Below are 26,066 nucleotides of genomic sequence, written 5' to 3'. Positions count from 1 at the left end.
ACGGTTTCAGTTTCTTTGCCTTTGTGTTCCGGTTCTTTTTGTTTCTGTCATGTTTTGCGTTCGTTTCCTGTTTTATTTCGAAAGGCTTCCTGTTATGTTGTTGTTTCGAGTTTTACTTTTGGTCCCCATCTGCCCTCATTGTTTCCACCTGTGTCTTGTCTGTTCTGAATTTATTTAGGTCCTGTCTTTCCCTCCCTCCTGTGCTGCTCCATAGTTTGTTATCATGGTGTTCCCCAATGAGTTATATCGGCAGAGGAGACACTCCCACTTGAGAAGCCTGGCGGAGCGAGACGCTATCTTGGTGAGGTCGTCGGCACCCACATGCCAATGCTTTCTATAGCCTTTAGTGGCACCTAAGTAGCTTTTATATATATATGTGTGTATATATATATATATATATATATATATATATATATATATATATATACATCATTTGTTGTTAAATAAGAGAAACAGTCAGCCTTAAAAGCTCAAACTTTAATGACAAATGCATAGTTGCAGGACTTCTTACAAATAAAAAAAATATATAGATATACAATATATACAAAGAATTATTTAAAATAATTACTAAACATTTTGAAGTTTTAGATCTCTTTGACATTTAATTTAAATTATTTAGAAAAAACCAACAATAAGTAAATAATAATAATAGGTAATAATAAATCAATAATAAGTCAATAAAAAAATACATATTAACAATAAGTAAATAATAGGTCAATAATAATAATAAATCAATAATACGTCAATAAATAATAATAATACATGAGTAATAAGTCAACAAAAAGTCCAAAAGTTAACAATAGATTTACCCTAAAAAAACAAAAACAAAAACCAATAGATTTACTCTACTGATTCATGTGAGTGATCAATTTGTGTAACACAAATGGTATGGTGCCAGGTTTAGCGAACAGTCTTACCAAAATCTGGTTCCACAAAATGTTTTGAACATAGCCAGACTGTATTGCTAGTTGGTAACCACAGTGATCCATCTGGGTTAGCTCTTGTGATAGCTGAGGCCCACTTTTTAAGTCTGAACCCATTGGAAACCTGCAAGAAAAGTTCAGTCACCGAGTTAGAAATGTATAAATCTAGATTACTATAATGGCCTAGTCCTAGTATACCATATCTAGGTTTAACAGAATAAAGGCTACATTTATGTCGACAGCAAATTAGGATTAGGATATCATGCAGCATGTTGATAAATAGCCCTGCAGCATCATGCATGTCAACATGTGTTCTATAGCATTAAAAGAAAAAAAGTATACTTTCCTTTGATATGTTATGCCTTCCTCCTTCGTGGAATAAATTCTCCAATTTTGGCAGTTGAAACCCGCACAATGAACTGGCATTTTGCAAAAAAATGTGTTCACATGCATGCACTGCAGCAGTGAGTTGACCTCACCAAGATGGCGGTGCTCTCCTCCCATGACGAATCACGTGATGTCTCCTCTAGCGATATAACTCATTGGTGTTCCCCCTGGTTGGTGTATTATGGTCTTCCCCTGTTTCTGGTGTTTTAAGTTTGCCTGCCTTCAGCAGTGGTTTTTGGTTTGTAGTTTTTTGTTTTAGTTTTGAGTATTAAAGATCCTGTCCTCCCGGAAGCCTCTGCCTCCTCCTCCTCTCTGCGCCTGGGTGCTTCCCTCATTCCCCCTTGTGACAGTTACACCTTAACTTGGTTTGTTAGGTGAGCCAAACCACAAAGAACCGTTACTTTTACAAACCCTCGTTTGTTGAAGTTTTTGCTTAAAAACAAGTGACTGGTGAAGAAAAAATATATTTATTAGAGAAAACCTGCTAGTTACTGTAATCAACTGTTTATATATACGGAGAGGATTTTTCACTTAACTCACGCTTCTCTTAGGGTCCCCACTCTTATCACATTTTGCTCTATAATAAAGGCGGTTCAGTCATCTTTTAATTATGATAATGTTTTTTTAGGCAAAATCAAAAAACTCGTGTTGTTTTCTAGGACATAATGTGTGCAGCGGGACAGGAGGATCTTCAGAAACTCATCTCTGAGTTGGCACAGAAGCAAGCCTCCATTTCCTTCCCATCATCCCTTTGTTTACACTCTCTCCTGCTAGCTTACAGTCCTTCACAACCCCACACTAACATTAGCGGAGCAACAAGAATAGTGAGCAATATTGGAGGTATCTTGCTGTACAGTTCTAAGCCAGATGGCAGCTTGTCTGCAAGTGGAAAGCAGCAGGGGGGCTTTGGCCTGCCCATTTCTGTTCCATTTCTGTTGCTGCTTCACAACTGAGCTGGGCTCCTGGTTTGAAGGCAGACAGACAGCATGACACTCCTAATGTGTGTTAGAAAGTACGCTACGGTGCAGTCTACTGCTCTGAATAAAACAAACCAGAAACTATATTGAGCAATGTTCTTTGATAAATGTTTTACAAAGCATCAGAAACGTTTCAGAAGGGTTTTTGATGAGTAAGGATCGGTGATGGACATTCTCCGGCAGTGGTGGTGGGTGGCTTGCTCTCCGTATTTGTGGATTCTGCATATTGGTTGGTGTCTCTGGTCCCTAAACCCCACAAAAAATGGTGGAATACTGTTTAAGCAAACTAGCTTTCTAACTTTAGCTGGGGAGTTAAATAAGAGTCGTGAATATTTGTAATCCAGACAGCACTTCTTAATGAAAAATCAATGCATTTAGTAATTAGCATGCAGTTTTGGAACCACCATTTTGAAAAAACTGCTCAGGGCTTTTGTTTTTAACCAATAACTTATTGAACCTCCTGAAACACAGCAATCTCTAGACATACATCTTTCATGTGTCAGTAGTCTTCCTCATACTGCACTGTCATGATCATAGTCACATGTTCATGATAACATGTTCATGATCAGACATTCACAATTCCTCTGTCTGTTAGTTTTTACAAAATTACACCAGATAACAGTTCAGCTTTTTCTGATAATAGATCTGAATGTTGATCAACTATTTATGATTTTGAGACAGAAAACCAGATTGAAAATGTGGAAAGGTGAAACATTCAAGCTGGAAGGTTAAAATGGTACTGTTCAAGAATTATACAAAGTTACAGTAGGAATTCTGCCACCATGAGCAAACACTGAAGAAGTTTGCCAAATGACTAAAGATTTAGACACCAAAAACTGAAAAACATATGGAAAACCTTTGTTTGGGAAACTGGTAAAGCAGCCTAAATATCTTCGAATAGGAAGCAGATATGTGTAAAGGACAGAAACAGATTTACTAAGATCTCTGAAAGGACCAGAAAGAAGATATGGAAGCACTTTAGTTAAAACTTCGGCAATCTGAACAGTTAAAGCAAGAACTTTTCAATATAAAATCAGAAAGAAAAAGGCTGGAAGAGGAGAACGCAGCTCTGCAATTTAAACCGGACAAACTCCAGAAGAAAATTGTCTGCCAAGAGCTGTTGGAACTAAATTTAAAAAACAAACGCAAACAGCAAATTTCAACCCTTAAACAAGACCTTGAAGAACGATTAAGAAAATATTGGAAATAAGAAAATGATTTAAAAAAGCTACCCTAGATAGAAGAATGAATCCAACTTAGAAGATCTTAAGGTTGACTTGTAAAAAAGATTTTAGGAAGAAGAGGTGAAGATAATCTATTGATCTCTGGTGGATGAGCTTTCAGCTCTGTGACAGCACAAGGAGGAAACATGACAGCTGGCAGTATAACGATCAAAAGGATGAATGTGATTCGCTTCGAGAGAAAACTAGAAATTGTTGGGGTCTGAATATGATGAAATGACAGCTAAAACTAAGAAATTACCCGAAAAAGGAAAAGTTCATACCAGCAAAGTAAGAAACTCAAAGTCAAAATCAGAGGTTTAAGACAAAGTACTGGAAAAGTATGTTTAGTAAGGAGTGAAAAACTGAAAAATAAGACTTTGAAATCCCACTCCAGTCATACTTTGATCTATTTTGAAAGCGTTCCCAGTGAGTTTTTTTTTTTAAAACAGTTTCTGCAGAGCGAGAGATAGTAAGAAATTCACCTCTGAGCTGTGGATGGGACTGTTGGCTCGAAGTAAACCTATGGTCATTTCCCATGATCCCTTTGTTTAGATCGTCTTCCACTAGCTTATATTACTTCACACCCCTAAGCTAACAACAGCGGTGCAACAAAAATGGCGAGCAATGTTGAAGCTATCCAGCCATTTTTGTTTTGGGCCAGACGTCAGCTCAGATGAGGAAAACAAAAACATAGATGGATCTAGTTGTCTGAAAGTGGATTCATCAGAATGTAGCACAGCAGGAGTTTCTGACCTGCCAATTTTAGTTTGTATGTAACAACTACAAACTTTTACAAACAGCTCTATTTTGTCTGCTCCTGTTTCACTACAGTTTGAATAAAGAAATACTCAGAGAGGCAATTTTAATCTTAATGTTTTATTTATGTCTTCCATCATGAGAAAAATGCTACAATGTAAAAAACACCAAAAGTGTCAGAGAAAAGAGCCTATATCTGAAGATTTGCATTTTAGATTTTGGTCTTATCTGTTTAAAATACATTATTATTTGAAATCTCTTAGTAAAAAACAAACAAAAAAAACATAAAAAGTATGAAACAAATGTAACAGAAAAAGACTCAACAGATGAGAAAAATCTAAGCAGAATCTGAGAACTGGTAAACTTATTTCTGCAAGAGAGAAAAATCTGATACAGAAGGGAGAAGGTGCGGTTCTTCAGAAGAAAATCAAAGACTTGAGAGTTCAGATTCAGAGTCGGAAACAGCAAACTGCAGGTTTCTAGCAAGAACTTGTTGGTCTGCAGAGACAACGTCAGGAAAAAGAGGAGATGAAAAATAATATATTATAAAAAAAAAGATCCATTTTGATATAAGATATAAAAGGTAGCTGGAAATTAAGATTTAAGCTTTGAGAGCAAAGCAGAAAAATCATTGATTTACCAATTAAGGAAAGGATGTTTTCTAGGGAAAATAAGGAAATGTACAGAAAAAAAGAACAGAGAAGGCAAAGGTTGAGTTACATTGAAATGAATAAACAAATAAGCAGAAAAATGACATTTATTATAAAAAAATAATAATTGAAAATCTGTTTTCTAAGGTTGTCTGACTAAAAAGGACGACAGACTTCTTTCTGTGAGAGTCACCTGCCGCCTCAGAGTCTCATGTTTTCTCTGAGCTTTCCCTCAACTCATCAAAAACCTTTAACAGTTAACAGTTTGAACTTCTAAAATTTTGATTTTAAAGCCAAAATGTTATGCTCTAGATCAACCGAAAACAGTTTGGATGGTATTTAGGATGGAACCAACAAACCTCAACATTACTGCCCCCCCCTTTGCTGTTCTTTCTCTGAGACTTTTCTAAACTCTTTAACCTCCTTACCTCTGATTCCTGTTGCAGAGCCTGGCAGCTTTAGTTTTCCTCTCTGCTCTTTAATCCTGGCTGGAAATGTTACAGTTTAGGCTCCTTTGCAAGGTGATTCGGTTTGTCGCACCATTATTTAACTGTGAGAAGATCCATGGTTCAAACCGCAGAGTTTGTATGTTCTCTTTGTGCATGCATGGGTTTTCCAGGAACTCCAGTGAAAATATGTTTTATATGTTGATTAAGACTCTGAGGTGCCCCCATGACTCTGTAAGAGGTCCTGTAATAGACCGTTGACCTTTCCAGGATGCACCTGCCTTCTCCCATTGACAGCTAGTAATGGCCCCAGCCCATGACCCTAATCAGGATCAAGTCTATACAGATGATGAGTGAATCCATTATAATTTTTTTTATTAATAAATGGAGATAAATTGAATTTACTGTCTATAATGTCTCTGTTTACAGAAGAATAAATCTTTAAAATAGTCTGTTGTCACACTTGTTTCACCATCGTTCTATGATTTTTCACTACAACAAGCTGACCTTCATGCTTTTTGCTTTTCTAATGTAGCTAAGGGAACATTTCCCCAACAAGCCAAAGGCTCTAAAAAAGGTTGTTTTATTACTTAATTCCAATCATATTGGATATAAAAATAATTTTACTTTTTCTTCTTCTCTTGCCGTTTTACCCTGCTCATGAACTGAGTGTGTGTGTTTATGCCTGTGTGTGTATTTATGCCTGTGTGTGTGTGCTTGGGTCTTGCAAGCGGCCTAATATTTTAATTACACTGACCCATGTGGTTGTACATTTTGCTGTATGGAGCTGTTTGTATTTCTCTGACTTTTTGTGTTTTATCAAAATGAGACATTCACTTTACTCTATCAGCTTTATTAAGTGAGCATGAGTGGATGAAGAGCTTCTGTTACTTATTCTACCTTCACATGTTTTGACTGCAAAGGTTTGTAGAATTTATTAACTTTGATCCAGAAGATTTTTCTTGGAGTTCATCTCCAGTTAATGATTTGAAAATTAGCTGACAAAGGGATGAAGTGGGACGGGATGATGACATTTGGTGGAACTGACAAACGTACTTCAATAAAACCAGGATCCAGAATGAAGACGCTTGGGCCAGTGTTGCACTGCAGGTCATGAGGTTACTGCAGTAAAGGCAGATGAGAGGGGCAGAAAGTGCGAAAAGCCTTGATGTCGGCAATAGTTTATGACCACGTAGGTTCAGATTAAACTTGCTGTGTACTGGGAGGGCGTGGGTGAATATTGGTGTTGCCAGTAAGGTACACCAATAAACTGAGTCACTAATCTTTTCCATCATGTAAGATTACTGTCATTGAAACTGTCCTTGTACACTCTGCCACTCTTTTGCTGGGGCTGCTGTCCTGAAGCACGTGCGCCGCGTGCATACTGCACTATTGCCCCTTTGCATGCCTCCATTCTCTACACTGCACAATATTAAGGCACAGTAAATGAATGCATTATGCTTTAGGAAACCTGAGTAACACTTGTGTTTTCATATTTTGTCCTATCCTAAATAAAATTAAGGTCTGCAGATGAACAAGTGCTGGCGGAGTGACTCTCTAAATGCCACTAAAGCTGTTTAATATCTTTCTAGATGTGAAAAAAGTATATGGGAATCAATCCGTGTTTAAAGCTAAGCATGGTTTTTTGTGTCATACTTTCTCTTTGTCTTTGTGTTTCCAAACCAAAAATCATGTATGTCCTCTTTCAGAGGTTGAGGGTAACCCATAGTTGTTGATGAGGAAGCGTGGTAATATAAAAACAAAATTAAAATGTGTGAAAATCTCCTCCTTGTACTTCAAACACATTTTCTAGCTTCCATCAGCTCAGTTTTTCCATACAGCAAACTGTAAATTTACCTGATGGCAGAATGATCGGCTTCCCTTTAAAGGTTTGGACACACCGCACATATAACGCCCGTTCCAGAAATCGGTAAAACCCATTGTGTTTATACTGGACAAGCAGGGAGGGGGCTTTGTCTTCTTTTTCTTTTCTACTGTTTACTAGCGCTTGTCCACCACCCACAGTTGGAAGAGGCTTGGTGTGAAAAGTCAAAGTGGTGCAAATCTTGTGAATCTCATTCCAAGTTTTTTCACAGCTCTATTCCAATATACAGTATGAATTGACTGTATATTGGTGCTAAATAATGGTGCAAGAAATGACACCAGTATGACTTGGTGTCATATAATTCTCGACGGACACAAACCGCAAACATTAACTCCTCCTCCGTGATCAATTTGCAAAAGGTTTGGCCAAACGATTGACATTTCCCTGAATTAAAAGGGACGGCATCCATACGTCACTACCAAATCCGAGTCCCTGATTGGTCAAAGTTTGACCTGGTTGAACTTGCAACATGCGTTCAATGGCCAGACATAGTTTATGTAGAGAATGAAAACGACTGTTTCAACTTGCATAGCTACTCGTGAATGTGACAGAGTGCATTTATGCTGATTACATGGGCTTTAAATTGAAAGTGGGTGGTGGAACGTGCGTTACTGAAGGCAGTGTGAATGTAGCTTTGGGGTAACTTTGGCTTCAGAAATGTGAGATGCATTTATACTGGCAGAGATTGTCATGTGCAACTGCAAACCAAACTAAATCCCAGTGTGACAGCCAGCAAGCTGAATCAAATGCTAACCCAATCATCAAGGAAATACCGAGCCCGTGTACGTCAAGGTCACTGACAATTTCTTTTAAAGTGTTTGAGAATCATTAGCAAGCAGAGCGGCACCAAAAGGGAACTTAAGAGTGAATGTGGGAGTAAAATTGAGTTTTTCTGCTTTTTAAGTGAAGACCCACCCTTTATTTATTTGAACAGGCTTCAGTCGGAGAGAGATACAATGTTATCCTGTATTTTTAAGTGGTCCTGAGCAAAACTGGGGTAGGCTGCCTGAAAGTTTTTCATTGAGCATGTTGATTCTCTCCTTGTTTCCACTATGATTTGGCAGCTAAAACATGGGATCTCTTTCTACTGTCAGTTGTAAGATAATGCTCTACTTAAATTTTGTCTAATATTTAAACTCGGCTTCTTTCTTTATGTTTTTTAATCCTTCTTCAATTTGTTCTGTATGACTTTGTTACATTATTGATGTACAGTTAGTTATACAGACGTGTGAGTTATATTTATAAAAGTGTATATTTTGTCAAAAGGAAAATAAAAAACTAATTTGAAGATCATTTCGTCATCTTGACACAAGGAGAAAATTCTCTTTTTGTCTGTAAAATGCTACACATGGCAGTAAACGTCAGTGATACAGCTGCATGTTTCCTTACAGTGAGCCAAAGATCAGATTGAACTTTATGTGACTTCTATTTCATTTGGAAGGTTTCATTCATTTTGAATGGGACATGAAACATTTATCTATCTCTTATATGGCATTTCATCGGCAAAAGTTTAAAATTAAATGCTCTTTTCTCTCAAACTGTACATAAAGGTTGAGGAATTTTCTGTTCTTACATTTGTTAACTCTATGAAAACAAAGGTTAGGAGTATTTTGGAGTGAAATCACATAAAAAAAGGAAAAGTAGTAAGTTTAATCCTGTGAAACAAATCAAAAAAGCAAAACATGAATATTGTTTTCTTCATTACTGCATAGTACGTTTAAAATGGCTCTCTGCAGGTACAGTAAGTCTGATGATGAAGAAAAATGTGAACATTTTGAGATCACGTTATGTTTCTAGAGAGCACTTCAGACACAAATGAATTCCTTGATCCTTTTGGGAATATAACCAACGTCTAATGAAAAAATTGAATTGAAAAAAAGTAAACTATGAGTGAAAATCTCTTTTCCTAACATTGCTGTTATACACCAGTTTGCAGACATATTAAGAGTTCTGCGTGATCTTGAGTGATCTGGCTTAATGGATCTCATTTTATGGTTGAGTTCACTGCAGTCCTGATGGCACGCTACTCCTAATGAAATGCAACAGCAGAGGTTATCCTACGTTTCAGGAAGGATCTATTTAAATTATTTAGGATAATATTTTTCAGTCTGATTGACTATAAAGAGGCAGCACTCGTATTGGCTACTGATCACAGAAAACTCCCAACAGAAAGCTTCTGATTGGTTGGTTGGACTGGAATATTGATGTCAAAACTCTGTGTGAGGTCAAAGTTGAACTTGAGTTTGTGTGTCTTGCTGTGGAAAACTTTTCTTTTTCTTTTTTAAACACTAGTAGTTTTTACAGCCACAAATCTTTTTATACAAGAAAAATCCGGTGTTGCAAAAGTGTAACTTTATTTTGCACTTGAACATTTCTTCGCAAATGCACAATTTATTTGGGGGATGCAGAACAATATCTGATCATAATATAGATGCAAAATACTCATGAAGGCAACATAACTCTTTGAATTTGAGTTAAATTGTATATCTTTCCATACATTTTTTCACGTACCCTTTATGTCTTATTCCTTAGCCTCTTCTGTAATGTTAAATGACAAAACCAAAAGGAAAAAAAAAAGGGTTATTTAAACTCTGTTTGAAAAGTAAAAGTTTGTGATGACAGCCATGAGACAATCATTAAATAGATCCACAATGCAGCAGATCAGTAAAAGATGCAGCGATGTGTTTTTCTAGAGCCTCTTCATCTGTGGGTATCATTAAATATCCCTGCGTGTTCCTGAATTTATTATTTTATTTCTAAGGTTATATTTTTTATTTGTTTTTATTTAAGCTGCTGGCAGTTTTACGTTCTTTTCTCCTGCAAGAATTAAATCACATCAAGACATATGACCATTTGCAAAAATTCGAGATATTGAAACATCTTTTTGCTTTGCTATCTAGGCCACAAGAAGCTGTAAGGGCTTGTCTGTTTTTCTAGCCTACTTTGCGTAAGCTAGACTGGGCTTTTTGCTTCTGTTTTCTTATCCAAAACTAGATCTATAAACAATTTCTAAAAGATTCTTTATAAAATATACTGCTACATGCATTACAATTTACAAAAGGTTTGTAGCTGCCATGTGCTCACAAATAGAAATATAACAGAATAATTGATAATCCTGAAGGAAATTCAAAAGTTGCCATCTGCTTGCATTTATATCAACACTGGCACATCCGAAAAGAATAAAAAAAGCAATAAAATAAACAATAAAACCAGAAAAACATTCAAAGACATAGCAGTCTTGTGTATTATGACAATTTTGATCACAGCAGAATGTGAAAAACTAAAAAACATGCATATCATCTGTGCATAGTCAGAGGGAAAAAGTATAACTTCTGTTGAAAGTCAAGCTGATTTGCCCCGTTTTACTGTGTGAGAAGGCAGTTTCAATGGTGGCAGGCATAGAATAGGAATCTAAGTTTAGTTCTGTGTGTTTTTGTGTGCACTGTGCGCCTGCACGTGTTGTGTGAATGTGTGTACTTCTAAAGGTTTTGGGGGGTACTGTCTATTTACAGCTCAGCCTGTGGGAGATGTCCAAGTCCAACAGAAAGGGCAGGAGGGCATGGGAAGACCTCTCTGCCTCACGTGTCTTCCTTTTCTGTTAAGACTTTAAGCGCTCTTTTGTGTGAATGTAAAGTTGTGTACTTGCGATCGTATATAGTGGGTTGCGTCAAGGTTGAAGAAAATAGTCTTAGTGCAGAAGTAAAAGAATATGACACTCTTGAACGCACTTGCACACAGATAGTTCAGGGGTTATTGTATAACAAGACTTGTATTTTGCTTGTGGCTGCCCCTTGATTTTAATGCCACATACTTTCTCTGCAGCTAATGCCCTTTAGTACTTTCAGAATTACTAAAAGGGTAAAAGCAAAATTGACTTGTTTTTACCTCCTTAAACATTTACCTGAAGAATAAGTTCTTGAGACATTTAGCAATGAATGTGTGCCTAAAATACTAATGTCCTATAGTTTAAAAACAGACACAAACAGCCAGTTGCTCTGTGAAGATGCCGCAGTATAATTAGAACCCTGCCAGCTTCGCTGTCCCACGTGTCTCATGTTTTCTGCACATATGTTCTTTGTTGTCCTCAGATGGTCACACATGCATGAACGTTTGAATACCCCTTCTTAGAGCCCCCTTATGTTTGTGTATTTCCACCTCTTACTCCTGTTTGACTTGACAAAAAAGATAAGTTCCCAGTCCTTAAGAACGATCAGCCGTGTCAAGTTGGAAAGATTTATCAATAAATTAAGAGCTGCATCTTTGATTAAGTTTTAGCTGATAAAGTCACTTTTGACAAGTCTTTAAAACATATTTATTGGCTTTTTTACTTATATTTAATTGTAAAACTTACCAAAATACGAAGTAAAGTGACTTTTCTGGTTGATTTAATAACAAATCATTTTTCTTTTCTTTCTAACGTGTCCTGTCCAACAGTTGAACAAACAGAGCTGAGGGCCTCTTGTGTTGGACATGTTTTCCTGTTACAACAGGGGGTTGTGGATCTTCTGACACACAAGATGTGTATTTGTATAAACCCCTTTTATTTTTTAAAATTTAAATAAAAAATCTGTTTTAATCGATTATTTGTACTGTCCTACAGACAATTGGCATAACGTGTTCTTTAGGTTACTCCGTTTCTGGTTTTGGTCATAATAATTATGTGCAGATTACAGAATGGGTCAGAGCTATTTAGTATTTACGGGAGCTTAAATGCTACAAACATTGGAGCACACAGAAGAATGCTACATTTCAGGCAGGTTAGGCTGAAACTGTTAGTCAGGTAGCATTTTAAATGTTCCTTATTGCTATTTCTAACAATGCTGTCAATGCTTTTGCAAAATTAATAAAAGTTATGTTCAAAACAGAAAAAAAACCTTGGCATTAAACTCCCCCAATTTAGCTATAGTTAATACTTAAATGATTAGTTCTTTGGGATTATTTATGATCTAAATAATTAACAAAGTACTCAAATATATGCGACAGTCCTGATTTATAAAAAAAAACTTGATCTTAAGTTTTCCCTTGTTTTCACCATAGCAATCCCATAGGGGGTTTAGGATTATGTTTAGGTTATGTATGTGTATTTATTCAGTCATTTTAAAAATTGTGATAATGATTTTCAGATTTTTTCTATTTTGATTTTGGTTGTTGCTTCTTGCATTTAGCATTACTGAATAAATGTATTGCTTTTATTGTCATTGCACCAAGCAGGTAGAATGAATCAAGTTCGGCTGTTTCCCTTTAAAAAGATGTTAAATCATAATTTTCTGGAGGAAATAAGAGAACATTTCTAACTTTTGATGTTGCTATGGATGCTGATTTACAAGCACATCTCTCAAGCATGAAATTCAACATAATTTTGAAGCTTTTTAATGAGTACTAAAGTAATTTCAAGTGCAGGTTTCATTAAAAAAATATAAAAAGTAAGAGATTTTCTGAGATATGAATAATAGTTCTAAAGTGCTTTTTTGTTTTAGACTTGATCACTAAATATAGATTACACTTTTTTGGGAATGTTTTCGGTTTTTCAGCGTAGACAGAAAATTCTTGAGAACTTCGCCTCTTTCTTCTTTATGTTGCTATTTTACATCACACCATAAAATTCAGGACTCTACTTAATTTAGTGTCACCTTGAAAAGGACAAAACACTGAAGAATGTTTCTTTAGGTCACTGAAAAAAACTCAGGGATGAGGAGGATAATGCATCAACTACTTTTCCTCTAATGTTCGGATTGCCATGCAAATTTTGACGAAGTGTGGGTCAGTTTGTGTTGTTATTGGAAGGGTTCATACTCATGGGTCCTAAATATACACAACACTTGCGTCCCCCCCACCTCCCCTTCTCTTTTCCTTCACCTCTCCCTCCTAGCTTTCCGCCCTCCCTCTCTACATTTGTTCTGGGGACAGAGCCCTAGTGTGAAGCTTCTTGTTCTTGTATTTTCTCGTGCTGTGCAGCTTTACTAGCCACCCAGAATGACTTTACTCGCAGCAAATATGCTGTCCAAGCCACGTGGAAAAGCCTGGTTCAGCCTGCTCTGTGCTCCTACTGCAGGCTCTCTAGATTACATGTAGTCTTGGACAGGCGACCCTACAACTACACCCATCATCAGCACCAGCAGGGATATCTTGGGAAGCTCTTTCAAGCACAGGCAACACATTTCGCTCTGTCTTTCCCTTTCTGTAAGTAAATCATTTACACAACAGCAGCAATTGTGCTTGAAAGACGGATTTTGCTGCAGCAAGGAAACAAAAAGGGATTAGTGACAGGCAGTTACACTTGTAGTGCTTTACTCTGATGCCACTTTTCATATGCTTTCCTTCAGTGGGAACGGTTTTTGCTTTGAGACATAGATAGTGTAGAAAGGCATGTGCTTGACTTGTTTGGCTTTATTCATTCAAAAACAGTTTGTGTAGTAGCTCAACACACACTTTAGGCTTTCTGATTTTCAGCTCAAAAAACATTTTTGAAATAGTTAATTTAATTTACTATAAGATGATGTTGGTTTATGTTTACTATTTCTTTCATTTCTTTTATTTGCACTGGAATTGGCTTGTGAGGTTCAGATCTGCCTGTTAGGAAAACTTCACTGTTCCTCATCTGGGAGGAGCTGAGATTTAGCCGTAGTTTTGCCTGCATTTGACTGAGAAAGCAAACAGCAAGTCAAGGAAAATTTAAAAGTACAAATTAAGTATCTATTTTAAGTGAAAAAGACTGATTGATAGCAGGTAAAAAAAGGTAGGATGGTGATGAGATTCTGAGAACCTGAGTAAAACAACTGAGATGACAGTAGCTACAATTTCCAGACCGCCTTGAACCTATTCTGATATAGTTTCACTTACATATTCGGGCAAATAAGCCGACAGTTTGAATTATGTAATTTCTTATTAATTTTTGCCAGCAAAGTTATATTTTACTGCATCATGTGGATAAACATGTGCTCTTTTCCACTGTCAGTAGACTGGAGGTTAAATGTGAAACAGAGTCTGTGAAACAGTCCCATAATATCCTGCACGGAGAGCACCATAATGTGATTTGCAGTATGGTGCCTCATTCAAATGCAGCCCCTGCGCAGCTCACCTGCTTTCCCTTGGCATTTAAGGGGACATAAAGGGGCTTATTCTGAGTGGAGATGATACAATTATCCAGTGGCTAAGCACTGGTTTAGAATTTTGTTTCCTATTTTTGAATTATTATTCTTATCAGTTATTTGAGAGAAAATTGACATTACATATATTAAAAAATGTTTGTTCTAGATATTACAGACCAGTTTCTTAAGGATTACATTAGGATTCATCCCTTCCTCCGCTTACTTAACAGTTTTTACTTATTAACAAAATTGTGCATAGTGGGACAGACAGATCTTCACACATCTAAGGGATAGGATGGACTGAGAGTGGTGCAGGACTGGATGTGAAGGAGCAAACTACAGCCCTTTTGTGTACTGACAGGCAAGTTTTCTTGACACCAATTACAGTACCTGCAGTCCATGAGTAGCATGTGCATGAAGTCACCCACAAGGAAGTCCTATTCTTATACCTTCCTTCAGTTGGATCATCCCTCCCTATTTCCATCTGTTTCCTTTTTTTTTTTTTGTCTTTCAAAATGTGACTTGTGGCTAAATGTTTTTGCCACTCCTGCTGGTTGCAGACAAAACATACATTCTTTAATAACCAAATGGAGATTGAATCATTGAATTGCATTGAGTGATATGTTGTGCAATCCTGATATTTTTAACTTTATGTTTTACAATCATAATTACCGGTAGTCAAGAGGATCTTTAAGAGTTCTTCAAATCTGCTACATTGTCAGTTCTTTCTGCATTTGCTTTAAGTGCAGTAAAAGCAGTATGATTGAGAATGTGGCATAGGCAAATCCATTGTAATCAATAAAAAGGAACACTTCTTTGCTATGGAATACACTTTTCAGCTGCCTGTAACAAAACGTAGTATACACAATTTACTGGAAAAATCCAGCTTGCTTTTTTTTTTTACCCAAGTTTGAAGGAGTGAATGGAAAAATCCCTTATTGGTCAGTGGAAATAGCCCCTGAGAGGAAATAACTTGACCATGCTAATGCTGGGTTCAGAGACGAGAGGACCTCAAACATTAAAGTACCAGGGCGAGATAAAATCAGTGAACCCACGCACCGAGTGCATGGACAAACAGCACAGGACTGAGCACAGTGAGGAGCTACCTAAATGTTTATGCTGTCACAGGACTACTGCTGCACTGAGATCTTCCAGCTGCCTTTGTTTGTAATGGGGTAAAGGAGTTTGCTGATCCTAGGCTACAAGAATAGCTTCAACCTAAGTCTAAGTAAACCTTAAGATGAGATGTTTATTTTATGTTAATTTAAGTTAGCCTGGTTCTTTAAAAAATGTTTTTAATGTAAATTAAAAATCAGAAGAATAAGACAGCAAGAGCCTTTAAAGACTCACTCCAATGAAAAATTGCATTTTGGTTTTTTTCCATGTTCTTGTAGCATTTTACTCATGATGGATGACATATATAAAGAAAATTAAGATTAAAACTGTGTTTCTGAGTAGTTCTTTATTCAAATCATTGTGACTCAGGAGCAGATAAAAAAAGTTAGTAAAAGCTTGTGTCGTTACAAATAAACTAATATTGGCTGTCCATAAGCTCCCTACTCCGCTCCATTCTGATGCAACCACTTGCAGACAAATAGATTCATGTACAATTTTGTTTTCCTCGTCAGAGCTGGCGTCTGGCTCAAAACTGTACAGCTGGATAGCTCCAATATTTCTCGCCATTTTTGTTGCACCACTAATGTTAGCTTGGGGGTGGGAAGTACTGTAAGATAGCGGGAGACAATCTAAACAAAGGGATCTTGGGAAATGATCCCTTTGTTGGCTTACTTTCACGCCAACTCAGAAGCAGATTTCAGATGAACTCCTGCCGTGCTGCAGAACCTGCGTTCTACAAAACAGCACAGTTTTTTTTTGTTTTTTTTGGCTAAAAACTGCATAATTAAAAGACTACGGAAGATTCATTAAAATAGGTCAAAAGATTGGAGTGGGCCTGTGATTTGAAATATAGTCTTTGACAATCTTTTTAAGAAATCAACTCTTCTTCAGTCATAGCTATACCATTTATTGTTTATCAAGTCATCAAGCAGAAATTATAAAGTGATGCATCTTATGTTGGGAAATATAACATACATGCAGAATTATAATAATATTTCAACAAAGTCAGAAATGTATTTATTTCTGTGGTATTTTAGTTTTACCATCTAGCTAATGTTGTATCCTTCAAAAACTTCCATACAGTCCCTAAACTAAAATAGTTGGTTTCACACTGACAGCAGATTTGGTAGCACATTAGCTAAAAGATACTTGGGCTTAAAAGGAACTGAAAAATGCTAGTGTTGAGCTTCAGCTTTGTGGCCATTTTGGTCACAATATCCCTTACTTTGACAAATTTTAAGATCCTAACAAGTAAAGATGTTTTGGAAGTCTGTCTGTAATCCTGGTGGACTTAAACCTTAGCTACATGCACCCGTACTGGAGGTTAACTTGTAAATGTGCTGATGGTTTTTGGATTTTCCAGGGCCGTTGAGGGTGGCAGAGAGGAGTGGCCACATCTTTAAGGAAGCACAGGTGTCTCTTTAATTTCCCTTGATGCTTGTACAGTCACCTCAAGACAGGTCATGAAATAAAACGTTTGATAGTCTTGCGTGTGTTAAGTAAATCATGAAGAATCTGCAAGGCAATGTAAGTTGCGTACTCTTCCGATCCACAGATGACGCTGTCGTACGGTACCCTTACGCCACATTCCAGTCATTTGTAAGGTGCGCATAGTGGCTCCTTAACACTGCACACACTTACGTATCACCTGCACACACAGGGTGTGCAGGTGATACGTAAGTGCGCGTAGGACAATCGTAGGATGCCAACATAAGCTACACTCTAATTGCCTAATGTCCTAATTTCTAACAGTCAGGCTACATGCAAGGAGGCAACACTTGTCATGTGAACAGCACTAATAGGCTCCTCAGACACGATTTGGGGGTTCGTTAAAAAATAAAAAATAATTCCGACACTCTTGCATATTACCTGCTTTACCCTTCCTTGCCCTTGTGTGTTGTACAAGTGTTGGCTGCTACTTGTTGCTTGCAACATTCCCATAGAAAAAAAAATACATAAAAACTTTATTAAGCGAGTGATCTACAACTTTGATAATTCCAGTAGGCCATCTTTGTGCTCCATACAGGTTTGCCTATTTTCCACCCACAGACAGCCTGCACCCACAGTTGTGACTAAGGCATAAGTCATGACCACTCAAAGGAACCTCTCCAGTCTGAAATAAAGTTCCAGAGGAGGCCAGATTTCCAGATCTCACATGGTTTTGCTTCAATAAGAAACAATGAATCCTTGGAGTGAGTCACTTAAGACAACTAATCTGGGTCATTATGCGTAACCTGTCCAATGGCTGTGTGACTTCATCTGACTTTAGGAGTGTTGACAGTACAGCTTTATCAATAAGATGAAGATTAAGTCAAATTTCCCCTTTTTTGTTGACTAGTAATGTGACTACTAAGTTTATGTTGAACTGGTACTGAAAAACTCAGCCTAAAACAATCACATCATACAAGTAATATGTCTCTATGGCCTTAGATTTACTTCTTTGTTATTTTATTTTACTGCTTAGAGAAACAAACAGGAGGCAGAGCTGGAGGTAGCATAGCTGAAGTTGTTGAGGTTCTTTTTGGAATGACCAGAATGAATGGGATCAGGAATTAATCCATCAAAAGGGACAGCTTGTGGTAGATGCTTTTGAGATAAATGTAAGGAAGCAGATGGTTTGGACATGTTAGGAGGAGGTACAGAGATTATGTTGGGAAAAGGATGCTGAAGTTGTGAAGTTAGAGCTACCAGTGCAAGGGGACTGGCTTATATTTCCGATAAGCCCCTAGTGCTTAAAACTGTGCCCCGTTTCAGTTCATTTTTTTTCAAACAGGCTTTAGTCTGGAACCCAACCGATCATCTATTGGGACGTGTTTGAAAACGGGAACTGTCATAAAATTCAAATAAAGTCAGGGAATTTTGGTTTTCTGTCTGGTGCAGTCAGATGATGCTTATTTTCACCTCTTCTTTTACCTCACACAGCACAGAGATGTAAATAGATGTTAATAAAATAGGATTACAGCTGTGCATTGGTAAGTCTAATGTTTAATTGCATCATTTTAGCATATAGGTACATTTTTGATTTATACTATTGTTTAGGAAATATCCTTTTTAAAAAAAAAAAAATACGTGAACTGTACTGCGGTCAAAGGAAATCAGTATTTGCAAAAACATCCAGCAAAAACAATCTTTTGCAGAATTGCATGCATGGTGAAAAAAAAAAAAAAAAGTGTTGTTAATGATACACTAGGCCAGTTTTTCCCAAATGAAAATCAAGCCAGGTCAACAGAAAATAGTTAGTTTTTTTTCCCTGTCCTTTTAGATTTTGTTATACATAATCAGCTCAACAATCAAACTGTGATGAAAAAAGACCTTTCAGACAAACTGCAACTCTATGTTCCCAAATACCCTCTGCAATTAATTGGGATCTGACATCTTCTGAATATTGAGTCAAGATAATATTTTCCATACTCTTGAGGAAACTTGTCCCACACAAAAATAAGTTCAGCTGTGGCATTAAAAATAAATCAATAACTTCCAAAGTTTTAGTTTTCTCTTCTGAGTATCTTTGTTTGTTTTTTTTTGTTTTATTGAGTGTATCAAATCAATCATATGGTGGGCTAATTAACTTCAATGATATGGTGCTTTTCCTGTTGAGAAGCCTAGAGCTTGATTGCAAGCTACATGTTATTTCTAAGCATTTCTATGATAAACACAATGTGTATTACTCAAGCTAATAAAAAGAAATTATTTATTTGGTAGCAACATGGAATAAAGTTTATTCTCTGAGCACATATTTGTACCTATAATGTCTATATAGGTACAAATATGTGCTCTATGAGATCTCTCTCTTTGTGCTCTTAACAAAAAGCAAGATCAACTTGACATTCTTTGTTAGAAATGATTAGTAATAGCAATCTAGAACAAGTCCCAAAGGGCAAAGACTCCAGAAGCTTAACAGTAAAAAAAAAACTCCTACCCGCTAATCACAAATTTTGGCAGCACACTGCAAAACCAGGCCCCTTAGAAATAAGTCAAAAATTCTTACTCCACTGGCAGATTTACTTTAAATAAGCAAAAGAAAAAAAAAGGAATCTTATTTTCAGAAAAACCTCCTATCACTAAGACATATTTTCTCAAACAAAGATTATTTTTCTATCAAAGATTTTCTTGATAAGATTATTTTTGATGCAAGACAGAAAACAAGACATTTTTTCTTGAAAAAAAGGCCCCTTATACTTTATTAAGACTCAGTTTTTGCAGTGCTAACTTTACGTTTTAGAACTGGCAACCATCTAGCCATCACCTTTTATGAGAAAAAGAGATGAAAATGAACCACTTATCCACAGAACAGCAGTTCAGTACCAAAAACAAATACAGCTTAATATCAGCACAAAATCCAAACAGGTAACAAGAAAAATCAAAACTCTTGATTAAATAAGAATCCCTGATAAGCTCCTCAACAGTTTGTCTGAACAAAACAATTTTTTGTTTAACCCTTTCACACTGGAGCTTTGGACTGCCATAACTTTTCAACAGTTGCCACAGTTGATGTAATTCCAGGGGATTCTGAAGCGCAGAAAAGCAGCCTTTCACTGATATAACCCAACACAGCAGTAAATCAGCGTAAACCACCAGCTGATTCTGTCATGGAGAAAAGTGGCTTTGCACCATTATGCGACACTTTACCTTTGTAGTTTGTTGCATAGCGGTGCAACGCCGCTTTTCTCTGCATCAGAATCATCTGATTCACGACTGCATGGTCGAGGAGTTACGGCTTGGCAAAAAGCATGTGTGTGGCCGGTGACATCCCCAGTGCCATGCTAACTTTCACTTTGTAAATAATCACTTTAAAAGTGATGTTTGATGGGCAAAAAGCATATGAAGAGTGGTTGTAACAAGAAATTATGCCTTTAGAAACTTGCATAGTGGGATGTTTATCCAGATACCTACAATATCTTAAATCAAGTTACCACACTACTCTACCCCCTTTAGTAAGGAATGGAGAATCTAAACGCGTTCACTTATGAGGAGGAAGCTGTAGCTGAAGTCTACACTGTATGACAGTGCTAGAAGTAGCAGAGACACCTGCCCAAAAGACCACTAATATCCAAGGCAGACAGTGAGAAGTGCAAAGGTTGTGGCAAAATGTCCCATGGCCATCCAGAGAAGACACTTCACCTGCATTAAATGTGGGGAAAAGAAGGACTGGGAAAGAGTGTGTAGAAGCAACACATTCAGTGAAGTGGCTCAGAGTGAGTTACATGACTGACATTAACTTGGTCCAGTTAACAGCACACAGCAAAATGGTGATAATTGTACAGTTCTGCTGAACAGCAGTTACAGTTCAATATTCAGTCTGGGGCTGACTGTGAAAAAATGTGTGGGAGTATGTGATTCTCTTAAGTTTAAGAAAATGCTGGACAAGGAAAAGAAACTACTGTATAATCCAGGAAAGCGGTCCACATTATTTGGAACAATACATCAAAAAAGCAGTATACACCCTCAGATACTCTCAATAGTAACATCCTGTTTAGCAAACCAGTTTTTTTAGGTGGATAGTGATTAAGTATGTGAGATCAGTTGCATTACTAATGTGCAGGATTTTGGTCTGCATCATACACAACCTGTAAAGTCAACAGAATCTTAAAGTCACCACAGCTTGGATTACTTAGTACTGTGGCAAAACTTAATTACTGTACTATTTTGCACATATGATTTAGAGACATGTATATTTCCAGTTTCTTTACATGCACTTTAAACAAAGGAACCATTTTTGTTTGTTTGGATATAAATGCATATGTCCAACAGGAAAATTGGTGTGTACTTAGTGTGTTTAGGTTGTGTGAAAATCCAGTCTTTTAGGGAATTTACATATTAATTTGCATTTTAGCCAAAAAAACAAACACCTTTCCGCATTTTGCACTTTTCCTTCCTTTCTATTCATTCCACATGATGCTGAATCCTCTCCAGAGCCGCTGTTTTTCCTCCACCCTTTCTTCATCCTTTACTTTTTACACTTCTCTTTTGTCTTAATCAGCCATTACTGTATCTTGTCCTCCACCTCATTCCCTTTCTTCTTCCTGTCTTTTTGCTTCTTTCAGTTTGCTGCAGTGCATCACTATCAGGGACATTAACATCTCATCTCCATTACCAGGCAAAGCCTTTCCCTCTCCCTCTTTTTTTTTGGTTGCCATCATTTTTCCTCTTCTCCATCTTGCTGCGGCACTTCTCCCTTCATTTTTAGAAGGATTACAGATTCCATCCTTCGTCTGTACCCTCGGTATCTTTATTACTCATTGCCTTTTTCCGTGAAAATGATAATTGTTGCTGAAGCGTGCTTCTCCACTCCTCTCCTTCTGTGACAGGCTTTTGCTGTACTGTTTCAAGGGAGTAGATGCCCTTGGTGTGACCGTGAGAGAGGTAGGCTGAAGCTCTGCAGTAGCAGGAGAAGACCAAGTGAGCATAGATGTGTTTATTCAGATCATAGAAGATGGGGAATGAAATTAGCACAGTCTATGTGTGTGCGCACGCTCTGTACCACTTGTTCCTGGTTTTTGCATGCGAATCTTCACTAACAAATCCTGGTTTCTTTACCACCCAGCCCAAATATAGGTCTCCTTCTCTCCTTTAATGGAAGTAAAAGCATTTGTTTAGCAGTTCTTTACCTTGACACACCTTACATACACTGTATCCTTACTTGTCTTCCTGATGGAGATGCGGGTTATTCCTAATTTATTGCAGAAAAAAAAAAGACTTGTATAAAGCTTCCAAGAATTTTCTCAAACAAACAAATCAAAACATGCAAAGAAATTAGAGCAAATCTGCACAGTAGGGAGCTCAGGTTCTCACATCACAGTGACAAAGTTTAAGTTTGACCCCTGACTGGCTCTATTTTTGTGTGGAGTTTGCAGAATCTCCATTTGTCCACATGGCTCTGCTCCAGATGCTCTGTCATTCTCTCAGTTTCCAAAAGCATGCAACTTAGGTGAACTGGTCACTCTTGATTGCCCTCCTCAGTCAGGGGGGGTTGTTTTTTCTCAGTGTCTGAGGGCCCAGAATGCATCCCTGCTTGACCATGGCTGGGCTACACTCCAACAGACCTCCTTTGCCCTTTAGAGGTCACAGAGAGCCGCAGAGCAGGTAAAGAAAACGAGAGAGTGAGTAATTAACATGCAGTCAACCCTGTTAATGAAGAAAAATGTGCATAGGCAGCCCTTTAGCTCCCATGGCATTTGATGTATTGAACATGCTTCCATTTATTTAAGTCAGATTCAACCTTTAAAGAAAAACTATTGCCTCTTTGCAAAAATAATTTTTATCTATCTGTGCCCTCATTTCCTTCTTGGTTCAAATGTTTGGTGGAAAATAAAAAAATAAAATATCCTTTGGAATGGCACTTTTCTGATGAGGACAAACATGGAGCTTGCAGGTAATCTTGTTTTGACAAAAAGAAATGATCCAACATTTGAAACTCGTCATTTACAAAGCAACCTACATATCAGGGGATGAGAAATATAACTGGATTTCTTTCAGTCAGCAAATGCATCACAACACTAATTGATTTTTTTGTTCATTGTTTGCTTGATCTTTTTCTCTCTTTTTTTTTATTTAAAAAGGTAAGTTAATAGAAAAGATAAAATGTTTTAGTCTTTTGGTAATGGCATCACCCTCCTTGGTAGTTTCACCTGTTTCCGTAAGATTACTGCCATAACTGCAGCATCCACATTTTTGTGGTTTTATTTTAGTTCTAAACTTCTTTTATTTATTCATCATTTTATACACATTTAACAGCAATTTGATCAACATAAGTTTAAAACGTAAAGGAACTATGATAAAATGTAACAAACAGATATTAATAACCCAAGTTCAAATTACATAAATAGAAGACAGTCATAAATCAAGACGTTTAATGCAATTTTTTACTATTAGGAATGAAATTAACATGACTTTGGGCGTTTGCGGGTTCAAAAACCTGAGCTTCTGACAGCTAAAGACGCGGCATCCTAAATATTTGTGTAGTGACACCATCTGATCACTGCCGTTGGCTAAGCAGCCCTGTTCTTCATATGTTCTGTATACCACTGTGTCCCTTGTAAAAATCCCTGTCCATGTTCTGTCAAGGTAACAGATTTGAAGGAATGACAGATCTTCCAGCAGGATTTAGGCCTCACATCAACCAAGCTTTCATTCCCTCTGAAAACAGTCAGATACAAAGTGAACGTATGGCTATTTCTGGAGAGTGTTTGTTTGTGTTCATGCTAGTGTGTGTGTGTGTGTGTGTGTGTGTGTGTGTGTGTGTGTGCATGTGTGTCCGTGTGTGTAGACAGGGTGTGAGAAGAGGGATGAATAAAAAAAATAAAAGGAAAACACAGATGCTTTGTTAGATTAATGAATGTGGACATCCAGGTTTTCTCACTTTTTCTTCCCTTCAGTTGACTTCCAGCTGAACTGGTTCCAAAAAACAAGCATTTTATTTTCTAAATTTTGTATCTGTACAAGTATGTGCTTTATTTATTTATTTATTTATTTGTTTGTTGTTAATTTTTTTTAAGCTCTTCTTCAATGAATGTGTTGCCAGAACATAGATCAACTAGGTATAATTATTCCAACTAGGGTCATATTTTACTTTACATAGGTCGGTACAAAGAAAATATGACTATCTTTGTAGAACCCACAAAAAACACATTTTGTATTCATGATCTGATGCATTTTTATTTCTTAACAGCATAAAAATATTCCTTGATTTGAGAAGAAAAAAATATCCTTCATAGGTTAATTGATGAATCTATCTTGTCTGTAGATGTGAATATGCGGGTGTGTCTAGGGTGTACCCTGCCTTTGGCCAAGGGAGCTTGGATAGGCTCCAGAAGCCATGTGACCTAGAAATTGATAAAGTGGTTTGGAAGATGAAGGAATGAGTTTTCTGTGCTGGTCTGTAACATTTTGATTAATTCCATTTTTAGGGCAGTAAAAATGGACAGGGGCAATCAAAAGTCGATTCTACTATGACAAAATCAGCAACGTGAAGATACAATGCCTTCTTGATAATTGGGTAGAAGCGTACATAATACAGCAGCCGCAGGAGAAAACAAAAAAAATGTGGTGGTGCCTTGCCCAGGAGTGGGCAAACTACAGTCTGCGGGCCGGAGGCAACCCGCTGCCATGTTTAGTCTGGCCCCCTGAACAATGTATGATTTTTTTTTTTTTCAATCTGGCCACATGATCGAGACCCACATAAAACGTGATATTTTAAACCACCCTTCTGCAGTCTTTGCTCCGATCTGAAGCCCTCTAAAATCCCTATCAAATAGAACAGAAGACCCTTTTCCCTTTTTTACATTGGAGTTCATCTTTCACGGTTTCCCTCATTATTTTAGAGCAATTATGCTGCATTTTTTTCAAACAGTCGACCCTGTTCTGTGTCCTGATTAGCAGGAAACCTCGTCAATCAGTATAAGCTTGCGTTTTACACAAGGTACATCAAACCAATGGTGCAATTGTCTCAAAAATTTGAACAAAACCCACAGTTTTGAAAAAAACAAACATACAAACTCAAAAATGTTATTTTAAAAAAATGTAATGATTTTCAATCCAAATGATTCCATGTTATTGCTTTCTCTTACAAAGTGGATTACCAAAACACTCCAAGTTGCCTCGAATTTTAGAACCCATGTGGCCCACAAGTAAAATAGTTTGCCCAAGCCTGGTTTAGACCCTCTGAACAGTACCTCTTTAGAGGGAAAAAAGCTTTGCCAAACCTTGTGAAAGTATGAGATACAATATGCAAAAACAGAAGTTTTGTTCTCCTGGTTTCATGAACATAACTACGAACAAGATCAGCGGATTTTCAGAAAGTGTTAACTGCAATAAGAGAACCAGTTTCCCACCAAGTGTAGCACAAAGACATTTGTGATTATGCAAATGCAGACCACTTTGAGTGTCTTGAAAAGCGCAGATAAATCCAATCCATTATTATTATTACTTACAAAAAGTCCAACAAGACTACAAACTAAACCAAACAGAAGAAAAAGACAAACATCGCACCTTGATCCGGACCAAAGAAGCTGAGCAACTAACTGCTCTAGTTAAAACAGGGACTTTTCTCCTAAAACACATGTTGTTTACCTAAAGAGTCCATTAAACCAACAAATGCATGCGTTTAAATAACTCAGCTCTAAACTTGAGTAACTGTCAGCATGTGTTGCAGCTGTTCAAAGATGAGTACACATTTATGCCATCTTAGTTCAGTGTGGGCTGTAGTATGGTTGTGTGCAAGTACTCTGTTTTAGGTAACAGAAGTTGAGAGTGATGGTGATTTTGAAATCAAAGTATTTACTGCTCACGTTTTTACAATTCTAAAGCAGACTTTGTGGGTTTTTGTTTAACTCCAGCACTCTAGAGACAACATGAGGCTTGAAAAATAACAAGTCTAATGAATACTGGCTGTTGGCTTCAACATATGAGGTGTGATTGCTCTAAGGTAAGGTTGGCACTAGCGATATTTAAATATAGCACACATCTAGGTTTTATTTATTTATATAATTCTATTACTGAGATCAAGAGCCAAAAAAGGTGCCTAACTCACGACAAAACTGTGTCTTCATAATTATGTGACAAGTATTTTCTACTACAAAGCAGCTTTGCCTGTTTAGAGCCAGGCATGTGATTCAAT

General features: G+C 37.1%; 1 protein-coding gene across 2 annotated transcripts in view; it reads left to right on the top strand.

Moving 5' to 3' along the window:
* The window catches only part of atp2b2 (ATPase plasma membrane Ca2+ transporting 2), a 144,097-nt gene that overhangs the window by 10,247 nt on the left and 107,784 nt on the right, over window positions 1-26,066 (top strand). The window contains exon 1 of one of the 2 annotated variants that reach the window (XM_020703152.2): window positions 13,411-13,427. The exons of the other annotated variant lie outside the window; for it this stretch is intronic. The gene's annotated coding sequence lies outside the window, so the exon portion shown is untranslated. Of the gene's footprint in view, window positions 1-13,410; window positions 13,428-26,066 lie in introns of those variants that run through there. 2 annotated transcript variants of the gene reach the window in all.

This window comes from Oryzias latipes, chromosome 5 (assembly GCF_002234675.1).
Source record: "Oryzias latipes chromosome 5, ASM223467v1".
Classification (NCBI taxonomy): Eukaryota; Metazoa; Chordata; class Actinopteri; order Beloniformes; family Adrianichthyidae; genus Oryzias; species Oryzias latipes.
Note: the sequence above shows the minus strand (reverse complement) of the source record. Positions and strands in the feature narration are given on the sequence as shown.